Source organism: Schistocerca serialis, chromosome 3, assembly GCF_023864345.2.
Source record: "Schistocerca serialis cubense isolate TAMUIC-IGC-003099 chromosome 3, iqSchSeri2.2, whole genome shotgun sequence".
NCBI lineage: Eukaryota > Metazoa > Arthropoda > Insecta > Orthoptera > Acrididae > Schistocerca > Schistocerca serialis.
Window position 1 is genome coordinate 344,233,944 of NC_064640.1, and position 12,214 is coordinate 344,246,157.

The following is a 12,214-nucleotide window of genomic DNA, read 5'->3' on the forward strand; positions in this document are numbered from 1 at the left end:
TTTCCATCTGGGGTGCAATATGTATGATACAGGCGAAATATCCTTATATTTCAAGAAGAATATAATCATTCCAATTACAAAGAAAGTAATGCTGACAGATATAAATATTGTCATGTAATTAGTTTAATAAGTCGTGGTTGCAAAACACGAATTCCTTAGAGGAGAATGGAAAAACTGGTACAAGCCGACCTTGGAGAAAATCGGTTTGGATTCCAGAGAAATATATTAACACGCGAGACAATACTGACCCTACGACTTCTCTTAGGAGATAGGTTAACTAAAGGCAAAAGTACGTTTATACAATTAGTAGACTCAGAGAAATCCTTTAACAATGATGGCTGGAATACTCTCTTTGAAATTCTGAAAGTTGGGGTTGTGTTAGGGGGAGGAGACCAGATAGCGAGGTCATTCGTCTCATCGGATTAGGAAAGGAAGTCGGCCGTGCCCTTTCGAAGAAACCATCCCGGCATTTGCCTGGAGCGATTTAGGGAAATCACGGAAAACCTAAATCAGGATGGCCGGACACGGGATTGAACCGTCGTCCTCCCGAAATTCGGATGGTAGAAGGGGTAAAATACATGCAGTGAAAGGCTATTTACAATTTGTACGAAACCAGACGTCAATTGTAAGAGTTAAGGGGCATCAAAGGGAAGCAGTGGTTGAGAAAGGAGTGAGACATGGCTGTAGCCTATCCCCGATGTTGTTCCATTTGTACACTGAGGAGTAGGAATTAAAGTTCAGGAAGGAGAAATAAAAGTTTTGAGGTTTGCCGATGACATTGTAATTCTGTCAAAGACAACAAAGAACTTGGAATAGCAGTCGAACTGAATGAACAGCATCTTCAGAGGAGGATATAAGATGAACATCAACAAAAGCAATACAAGCATAATCGTCGAATCAAATCAGTTGATGCTCAGGAAATTACATTAGGGAACAGGATACGAAATGTACTATATGAGTCATGCTGTTTGGGCAGCAAAACAACTGATGATGGCCGAAGTATAGAGGATATAAAATTTAGACGCAATGGCAAGGAAAGGGTTTCCGAAGGAGAGAAATTTGTTAACGTCGAATATAGATTTACAGGGTATGTGTTAGGAAGTCTTCTCTGGTAGTATTTGTCTCGAGTGTAGCTACATATGGATATGAAACATGAACCATAAAAGTTTAGACAAGAAGAGAATAGAGGCTTCTAAAATATTGCGCTTCAGAAAAAAATACTGAAGATTAGATGGATAAATTGCGTAACTAATGAGGAGGAACTGAATAGATTTGGAGAGAGAAGAAATTTGTGCCATCACTTGACTAAAAGAAGGGATAGTTTGATGGGACACATTCTGAGACAGCAAGAGGTCTCCAATTTAATATTGGAGGGAAGTGCGGGGACTAAAAGTCATAGAGGTTCAAACGACGTGGGTTGTGGTAGTTATTTGGATATGAAGAGGCTTACTGAGATAGAACAGCGCGGAGAGCTACGTCAGTCCAGTCTTTGGGATGAATACAACAACGACAACAACCAGGGTGTGTCCACACCTACGGATCTCCCTGTAGATTAACCGTCGCAGAATAGACTGAAATATGCAATAGGACACTGTCGAACTTCATTAACATGATTAAAAGGAGTGGAGAACTAGTCGATACTAGTGATAACATTAAAAAGTTCTGAAGTACTTCTCTCAGTTTATTCAAAAAGTTGCGAAGCTGAACACGATTTAACATAAATACATTGGACAAAGACAAATGGGTTCTGTAGTAAAGAAGTAGCTTGAAGTTACACCGTTTGTGTTTCTTACGCTGTGTACTTTTCTTTTCTGCATTCAGTTGGCAATTCCCGACACCCTTAGAGGAAAAAAACCGCAGGGATGAGCCGTGTGTCCGACCAACAGCACAGGCGGAGACAAAGTTTCCAAATTTTTATCGAAGAAGTGAATATTTCATCCGCTCACACACTCCCGTATTGCTTCCGGAAACATCGGGATTGGACATTTCTCCCATGCCGGAGAGTTCCCTCCAGAAGCTAGGAGGGGAGCGGCCAGAGTGTGAATCGAGTTCCCGATCGCCGGAAGAAGAATATATGGTGCCTCATGAGAGAAGCGGCGTCCCACACTGGCCCTCACTTGTCGGGCCTGGCTGAGGTAGCAGGGCTAATGCCAGCACAAGGCTTCACAAAGTGCGCCTCGCAGACTATAGGGTGGAAAAAGACAGCCTGATTATAAGGTCTGAGCAGGATAGGGGATGTGGAATCGATCACATTATGGCAGATGTTCTTAGCTCGGAAACGCACCGCTGTGGAGATATAGCCACGAAACGGCAGCCAAGGAGGAGCGAGCTCACGAAAGTCAACAGCAGTGAAGAGCTGTTCGTAAGAATTTCTAAGGCAGTCACGATCATTCCCAACATGTCAGGAGTTTTCGAGCGGATGTGCCGATCATTTCTTCGACGATGCCAAATTAGTAGCGACGTGGGGGCACGGATTTCCCGCATTTGCTGCAAAACTGTGATTTCAGGAAAGGAGAGTTGTTTAAAACTTAACGTTCCTTTATCCCCATCGTCTTGCTTCACACTTAATGACATACTGCATTTGTTAAACTCAAAATTCATTTAAGATTTTTTGAAACATTTTATCATGTTTCTGTTGTAAGTCATCAGTTCTGTTAAAAAATCATGTGATAAAACAGTTCCAACCACATAAAGATGTTTATTTATTTACTGGCGACCGGTTTCGACCAATGTTCTGGTCATCATCAGACCGCTTATCCCTTGGGAGTCTGGTGGAGCTGACGGAGAGCAAGCACCACTCTAGGAGGCTTTGAGGAGTGGTTATAAGCGTCCTAGAGCGGCGCCTGCTCCAAGCCAGCTTCAGCAGACTCCCATGGAGCAACCGGTCTGATGATGACCAGAACAGTGGTCGAAACCAGTCACCAACAAATAAATAAACAAGTTTATGCGGTGGGGACTCTTTTATTATACAAAGAAAATAAAAATTCATTCATACCCTCTGTTCATTAACAAAAATAAAAACGTGTGTCTTTCAGATTTCGTTATGAGCAACGTGTGTAGACTGATTTACTGCAGTGCTGTTCCTCCAGCAAACCTAATTATCGTAACAGTTAATGGCAGTATGGTACTTTCAGCGTAGTTCATTAGTAATAATACTTTATCCATTAAATGTAAATGTAAACATTGCTGTCGGATTATTCCTGGGCCTGTTCCGACCGGCCGACTGCTGTCTATAACGCAGTACAAAGTGCAGTCTGCGAGCAGCATGGCGCCAACCCCTCCCTTCGTCATTGACAGTAGGTGAATCCTATTGGTACTACTGGTTTTTTATTCGAGAATCCTTATTCGGCCTCACGGGCCTGAGTCGAGCCCGTTCCAGACCTCCCTACCTCAGACAAAAATCTAAGAACCACATTACACTGTAAAGAATCATTGTCCAAGATTTTGTCAGATTTCTTTGACCAAACTACTTCACTGGAGCTATTACACTACCATAAATTTTTCCGTCATAGTTTCTCGGGAATGGATGCCGAATAGTTAATCGCCTGCACAACAGCATTTAATATAATATTGGTGGAGAACGCACTGCTTCTACATCTACATCTACATCCACACTCCGCAAGCCACCTGACGGTGTGTGGCGGAGGGTACCTTGAGTACCTCTATCGGTTCTCCCTTCTATTCCAGTCTCGTATTGTTCGTGGAAAGAAGGATTGTCGGTATGCCTCTGTGTGGGCTCTAATCTCTCTGATTTTATCCTAATGGTCTCTTCGCGAGATATACATAGGAGGGAGCAATATACTGCTTGACTCCTTGGTGAAGGTATGTTCTCGAAACTTCAACAAAAGCCCCTACCGAGCTACTGAGCGTCTCTCCTGCAGAGTCTTCCACTGGAGTTTATCTATCATCTCCGTAACGCTTTCGCTGTTACTAAATGATTCTGTAACGAAGCGCGCTGCTCTGCGTTGGATCTTTATGTCTTCTATCAGCCCCATCTGGGACGGATCCCACACAGGTGAACAATATTCAAGCAGTGGTCTGTAACCTACTTCCTTTGTTTTCGGCTTGCATTTCCTTAGGATTCTTCCAATGAATCTCAGTCTGACATCGGCTTCACCGACGATCAACTTTATATGATCATTCCATTTTAAATCATTCCTAATGCCTACTCCCAGATAATTCACGGAATTAACTGCTTCCAGTTGCTGACCTGCTATATTGTAGCTAAATGATAAAGGATCTTTCTTTCTATGTATTTGCAGCACATTACACTTGAACTTAAAACGAAAGATGAATTGAAACGGTTGTGTCCGAAACCGGGGTAACGAGAAAAGAGAACCTCGAAGTGTTCGCCAAAATTTGCTTCGTGAGCTACAGTGTGAGGACATAAGGAACTTCGGTATGAATGGGCGAATAAAAATTTTAATTTGTCCTTATGAAAATAGCCCCTCATATTTGCAAACAAGGTACTCATTTAAGAAATGTTATGTCTTAATTTCACCCATCATAACTGATGTTTTTGGAAACGCTGCTAATGAAATACAGTGCTAGTTACGTATTTTTTCATGATTAACATGACGCGTTTCGAGAATTTATTCTCATTATCGAGAGTAAAAAGCTAACAGGTATTTTATGTGATGTATGTGTGTCGTTCTGCCTCTCTTGTCTTGCTGTCGTCTTTTTATGGTTTACTCTACTCGGAAAGTGTGACATATTTCTTCTGTCCGATTTTCCGAAACAGCATATAAAATACCTGTGTAAATACTTGCACTTGATAATGAGAATAAATTCTCGAAATGTGTCGTGCTAAGCATGGAAAAATACGTAATTGGTGCAGTATTTCATTATTTAAATCACGAATGCCATTTCTGCTAAAGATTGTCGCATTGTTACGTTAAGATTTTTAGCAACAGGCGACAGGTATTCCAGTTTGCAGTATAGTACTCGAGTCCCACAATTTACCATATCAAGTATTATTACAGAAACATGTGGACCAATATGCAAATCACTTAATGGGGTAGTCCAGGATGACTGACACTCGATGTTGGAACCAACATTAATGACTTTTTCAATAAAATAACAAACAAATTACAAAACTTTCTTTACGCCGTTATTTGACACGTTTAAGATTGTATTAGGTATTTCTCTACGTCAAAAAATTGTACGCAGAGGACAGCACACGACATCGTCGGAAGTCCTTCGCAGAGTGCGAAGGCGTTTGGTGAAAGCTCTGAACACCACAGTTTTCAACCTAGAACAATATTTCAGAAAGTGCTTTGTTGCAGATGATGTTGTCTAACGTAGTTCGTAGAGATATTTAAAAAATGTTTTTTTGAAATGGTGGCTCTCTGAAATAAAAGTAATTTTTTTTCGACAAAAACGTCGTTACAAAAACATTCACCAAAAATCGAATTTAAAATATATCGCAAAATTTCCTACGTTCTACAGTTGGAAAAAACGCCTATTCACAAGTTACAAAATGGTGTGATGTAACTGTGTCTTATTTCATGAGTTATAGCTCCCGCCATCTTGGAAATTTTTTTGGGAAAAACAAGCGTATAAAGCTTCAACTTGTGTTTGTAATACTGAAACTGACAAACTTTTAATCGGCTATGACAGCATCGATTAACTGGCTTCCGCTTACTATTCGAAGCGATTTTTGCAAGGTTTGGATTACTCGTCGAACTTTTTTATCCGTACAAATACGTTTGTAAGTCATTTTGAAGCACTCACGTTTTACTTCGTGTAAAAAACAAGCGAAATAGCAAGTTAGGCAGACACGAGACAAGCAGGACTGTTTACCATAAGCGAATCATGTTACTAAGAGAAATCTTGTTGAGAATAGTATTTTAGTGGATACTAATGTCCTCTGTGATGCTATCCGAAAGTAATAGGATCCCCATTCCGTCGATAACTACATCGGTTGCATTGGAGCGCTCGGATGCGGCAGACCTCCATGTAGTAAATCGCGGTTTTAACACATTTCAACATTTATGGCATATTTTGTATGCATGAATATTAAAAATATAATTTCTGAGGTAAATTTTAAGCCAATAAAAATGCAGGTAAGAACATTTCTAACTTGGTCTATCCCATTAAGAAGTGATTTATGAACGTTAGTTAGGTTATTTAGAGTACAGTTAAACACATTTATTACACTTATGTACTGTATATTGACAACTTTTGGCCTTGAACATCTCCGTAGACTCCTTAGTTCATTTAAATTCTTCCTTACATCATCCACAATGCAGCCTGTTCGAATGTAGTTGATTGCTGCATCTATTTTTTCATAATATTGTAACCGTTTATTGCGATATTTGTAGACAGTGTGGTTCGCCTTATAAAGAATTTCGAATTATCCATACTTTGCAGTGATCACTGTGCTGGCAGCTAAGCATCAGATACGCTTCGAAATCATTTTATAGGTTAAGGGCACTAAAACAAGAGAAGCGACAATTGTACGTTAGTGAACTTTCATCAATGCTAGGCCTACGCTCCAACTTTCATCAAAGATCTGTGACAAATGCTATCTTTGATAAAAGCTTCCCAAATATATTGTCAAATATTTGACCAAAGAGCTTTGTTAAAGATCTTCTACAGCGTTATACAGCTCTACAGAGGTACCGGGAATCGAAAACGGGGTCTTGTCGCAGCGATGCTAACTATTGGGGTATATTCGCTCGATAACCATGACAGATAATTTGCGTCTAATGTAGACATCCATGGAGAGGGATTTAAACTTTGCCTAGCTTTGACTGTTTCGTCGAAACCATTAGCTTCCGCTAATGAAATTAGTAACTGCGCTTTTTAACATAACAGTAACTAGCTGCGGCAAGCTAGTTTAAGTGCAAACTCTTCGGCGAGCTCGTCGCTCATCGGTGACGTTGTATCGCCGTAGATCCACAGCGAAGCGCTTCTGACGAATTGTTATTTCAAAAATTTTGCTCGATTCCACCCTCCGCCCCTCCCTTACCGTGCTCTAGTATTGTCAGATTGTTTTTCTCCACCCTGTATGAAGAAATGATCACTTCGCAGTTGTAAAGACAAGTGCTGGCACGTCTAATTCCTTCAGAGTATCAGAAGGTGTGAGACAGGCTTGTGTCTTATCCCCACAACTGTAAAACATCTATGCAGAACATGTCATTAGGAAAGCTCTTGATGGTTGGGCCAAAGGCACCTCAATTGGTGGGAGATCTATCAACAACCTCCATTTTGCTGATGACACTGTGCTTTTAGCCAACAGCGAAGATGAACTTGCTGAGCTACTAATAAGAATAAAAGACATTATTCTAGCGTATGGGTTAGACATCAATCTCACAGAGTCCAAACTAACGATAACTGATCGAGAAGGACAGATCCAGCTCATAGGTCGACTGAAGGAACTGGAAGTCGTGCATTCCTTCATCTATCTTGGGTCAACCATCTGCACGACGGAAAGTTGTGAAGATGAGATAAGAAGAAGGATCACGCTAGGGCTAGTGCCTATAAAGAAGCTCACCAAGATCTGGCAGAGCAGAGCAATAATAAATAGCACGAAGATCCGGCTAGTTGAAACACTCGTGATTTCTGTCTTTTTTGTATGTTTGCGAAACATGAACACTCCAGGCCAGAGACAAACAGCGCATTGATGCGTTTGAGCTTTGGTGCTGGCGTAGGATGCTACGCATAAAATGGACCGAAAGAAGAACAAATGTGTTCATTATTCAACAACTCGATATCGCCAGACGCCTTTCTTTTCGAGTCACTGAAAAAATTCTCTAGTTCTTTGTCCATATTGTGAGAAGAGATGGAGAAAATCTAGAGAAAATAGTCTTGCATGGAAAGATCGAGGGCACGAGACCAAGAGGAAGAGCAGTGAGCAGATGGATAGATCAAATCAAGAAGATCACCGGTCTACCTCTTCAGTAGGCACTAAGACAAGCTGGCAACCGTCGGGTAAGGAGACGCTTGGTTCATGGGGTCACGACGCTCAGCAATGAGTACGATTTATGATGTTGATGATGATGAAATGAACTAGATATACATGACCACCCCAACTGAGCTCTTACTCTGAGCTGTAACGTTCCTGCAATTGGTTCAAATGGCTCTGAGCACTAAGGGACTTAACATCTGAGGTCATTAGTCCTCTAGAACTACTTAAACCTAACTAACCTAAAGACATCACACACAACCATGCCCGAGGCAGGATTGGAACCTGCGACCGTAGCGGTCGCACGGTTCCAGACTGAAGCGCCTAGAACCGCTCGGTCACATCGGCCGGCTTCCTGCAATTGCCAGGCTGGTGATAACCATGGGCATGTCTCAGTTTAGTGTGTTGAAGATGAATTTAAGGCTCTCAAAAGCCAGGTTAGTCGCGTCTCTGATTACTAACAGCAAATATTTGTAAAAGTTATTAAATATTCAGCAACAAAGCTAGCTGAATTGTTCAGTTTAATATGGGAAAATCTGTATAGAAGACACAATTATTCAACCATCTTTGTTGTTATTTATTACATATTTTTTCTCATTTTAATTCATTGAAGAATGTATCTCTGGTGTGCGATTAAATAATATTTTGGAATTCTTCATAAATAATTAATAATTTGATGTCTTTATCATTCCCATAAATTGTTTATTTGTGAACTCAATCAAGTGAAATAATATAAGTGGGCACTAGTTATTACGGTTTGTTTCGAGTGGGAGGTAATAACTAAATACTCTCTGTCTTCCCTACTGTCTTATCAAAGTACACTGTTCCTCATGTCTTTCCTCGACCGTAACGCTTTTGTCTGAACAACACAGCACAAGCACCGTTCCTATCAGAGCAAAATCCTTCCTGTCCCATTTCATCGTTCAGCCATTTTCTCGGAGTTCTTCTCAGTAGCAGGATCCCGACTCTGGAATAAATATCAGAGAACTGAAAAGCATTTCTAGCTTTTAAGGCAGTTAATGACACGCCTACTATAGCAACAATAATGACTACCATTGTCCCTGTACGCACTCGTTAGCCCTGTATATCTTTATTTTCGACCATATCTTCCTCATTTCCCAGTGTTCTTAGCAGGTGTGGTCTCCTGGAGTTTCCTTTCCCCTGAAAACGTCTACTTTGTATGCCTATAAATTCTTTTTATGTCTGCCACTATCATTATTGTTATTACTGTCATCATTATTATTATCATTATCATTATTAGTGGTGGCAGCAGCAGTAGTAGAAGTAATGTCACGGTTATCTATGTTAGTTCATAGTCGGTATTACTTACTCAAAATGTCTCTATAGACATTCAAATCATTTTGATACTATTTGAATTGTTAAAATGTTTATTTCTTAGGCAACTATGACGTATAAGAGGTACTCTATGTTTGAAACCGTGGTCTGATGTAAGAGAGGTTATGCTGCATAAATAAATAAATTACATTAAATAATGTTACGAATGCGGTTTTTATGTTAAAATAATCGTTATTAACATATTTTCGTCGACACTTCAGGAAGATACAGGAACAATAACTGCAGTTAGAAACTGAAATAGGTTTACATTTATAAGTTTGAGTTCTTAATACACTCTGTCTGTCGCCATAAATTATAATTATCATGGCATTAGCAGCTGCTTCATTTGTAAGATTTTTAATTTAGAAACACAACTGTTTACGGTTTCATACAAGGCCATCTTTGAGTGACACCAAATACCATTGCGTTCTGCTGTCCGTCTAACTGCTAACTGTACGGTCAATATTTAGGTGTACGACGGAAACGGTCATTCGAAGCAAAAAGTCTTGTAAATATGGGCTCTAAATCGCACATCTTAATAGCTATAAGCATTTCTTCATCTTCGATAATGTGAAACAAATCTCTTCTACCTCAAGAACTTTTCTTTCCATATTTTTGGAGAAGGTAATACGGGAAAAAACACGAAAAAATTGTTGAGTTAACGTGGGCTCTAAAACGCATACTTTAAGAGCTATGAGCACTTATTCAGTAGGAGAGATGTGTTTCACGGTATCGATGATGGAGAAGTGCTCATAGCTCTTGAGGTATGCATTTTAGAGCCCATGTTTATCAGACTTCTTTCCTTCAAATGATAGTTCCTGTTTATTCCTCATGCCAACTCCTTATACAACGTATCCTTGAAACTTCACTCCAACTTCAGCAGACGGACAACAGAAACTGACTACAGAAATAAAAGGACTCGATGTCATCTCAAAATGGACTTTTATCAAGTCGTAATAGAAAGTCTACAACTACCGTTATTACTCCGTTGTGAAGCCTCCTGTTCTTCTAATGGAGAAACTAATCAATGTTATTGGCCTTTCTTTTCAATCACAGTAATTGTCGTACGCATTTCTGACTTCCATGTTTTAGGAAGTAAAGTGCGAATTTCTAGACCGTTAAAAATACAAGGTTTCTGCAATTTTAACTTTTCTTTTAGAGAAACATATTTCCTAGTTTTGTCTTCATTTAAGCATAATATGCTTCAGGAACCACAGCACATTTGCCTATTTGCCTGATGCCTCAATTTAGCTGCTACTCTGGTGAGACACAGAAAATGGAATACGAGATGGAGGAATATTTTTCTGGGCGCTTACTGAGTCGAATAAGTAATGGCTATAGAAAAGACTGGATGTCTCACCCACCTATTTTCTTTCTTTTGTGTTCCCTCTCGTTTTTTCAATCATATTTTCTTTTCAGCTTCTGCAAGAGTAATCTCAATTTTTTGAAAGTTTGCATATCTAAACCTCATTTATTAGTGTGATAGTTTACAAATGTGAGGACGAAATGGCTACAAATTTCTTACTTCAAGCACATAGAAAATTAAAGCTTACAGGTCTACAGTTACTTTCGTCTTAATAAGTTGAAACTGTTCCTTTACCTTACCAGTGGGTTTGACACAGGCTGCCGAAGGTTATCGGTTTAAGGATTACGCAAGTTAATGGATGTAGTAGATATGAATGTCCAGTCATAATTGGCACAACAACTGCCTGGGGGCGTCCAGGCATTTAACACATTGCTCCAGGTGTTCCGTGAGATTTCAGTGGCGTGCGAATGCGGGGAGTTTGCAGGCCAGCCCAGATGTATAACTGTTCTTGAACGTTCCACATATCATAAAGTTTTTAACCTAGTGGACACATGGATTGCCATTTAGGAAGACTCGGTTGTTGAATTAACAGTCCTCGTTAATGTGAAAGACAGACAGAAAAATGAGGTTTGTGAGAAAGTAGTTTTTCGCAGCGACATTCTTAAATGAATTCTTCACGGAGTTCTCGCCGCGTTAGATTTATCAATTTCGAGCTGTCGACGACCTCCTCCGTCGTCATCGCCATGACATTAGATTTCAGTAGGCCGTGGGTTACTTTAGTTGACCGATTTATGTCACGAAGTCACGAAACTTTCTTGTGCTATCAGAGACTATGTAGACGCCTATGACCAGACAACACTGGCAGTGTTATGAAATACCTTATGAATGTGGTAGTATTTACATTGGTCAGGCAATAAGAACAATATCAGAACACTGTACAGTCACCCACCGGCACCGTATTAAATATCGCAACTTCAACAATTCGGCTGTTGCTCAACACAGCCTCATGGACAAACATCCGATTATGTTTCCAGAATGAGATTTTCGCTTTGCAGCAGAGTGTGCGCTGATGTGAAACTTTCCTGGCAGATTAAAACTGTGTGCCGGACGAAGACTCGAACTCGGGACCTTTGACTTTCGCGGGCTAAGCGCTCTACCATCTGAGCTAACCAAAAACGACGTGAGTCGTGCGTCGTGCTCGGGTAGCTCAGATAGTAGAGCGCTTGCCCGCGAAAGGCAAAGGTCCCGAGTTCAAGTCTCGATCCGGCACACAGTTTTAATCTGCCAGGAAGTTTCATCCGATTATGTTTGATAAAACAAAAATATTATCCTATGCATCTGCCTACTGGGATTCTGTCACCAAAGAAACCGTTGAAATTAGAACATGTAGCAGTAATTTTAACCGAGACAGTGGCTACACCCTTAGTGGTGCATGGAAACGGGCGCTTGATGCTGAAAGGCAACAGAGAAATCAGTTAAGTATCCCACTATCTAACGAAATCAGCAACGCTATCAATGTCATTCAGTCACAGACATCGACATAATCTCTGGTGGAATACGGAAGTTCCGTCGCTTCGTGACGTCTCCATGACATAACTCGGGCAACTAAAGTACCTAATGGCCTATTGAAGTCTAATCTCCTGATGATGACGACGGAGGAAGTC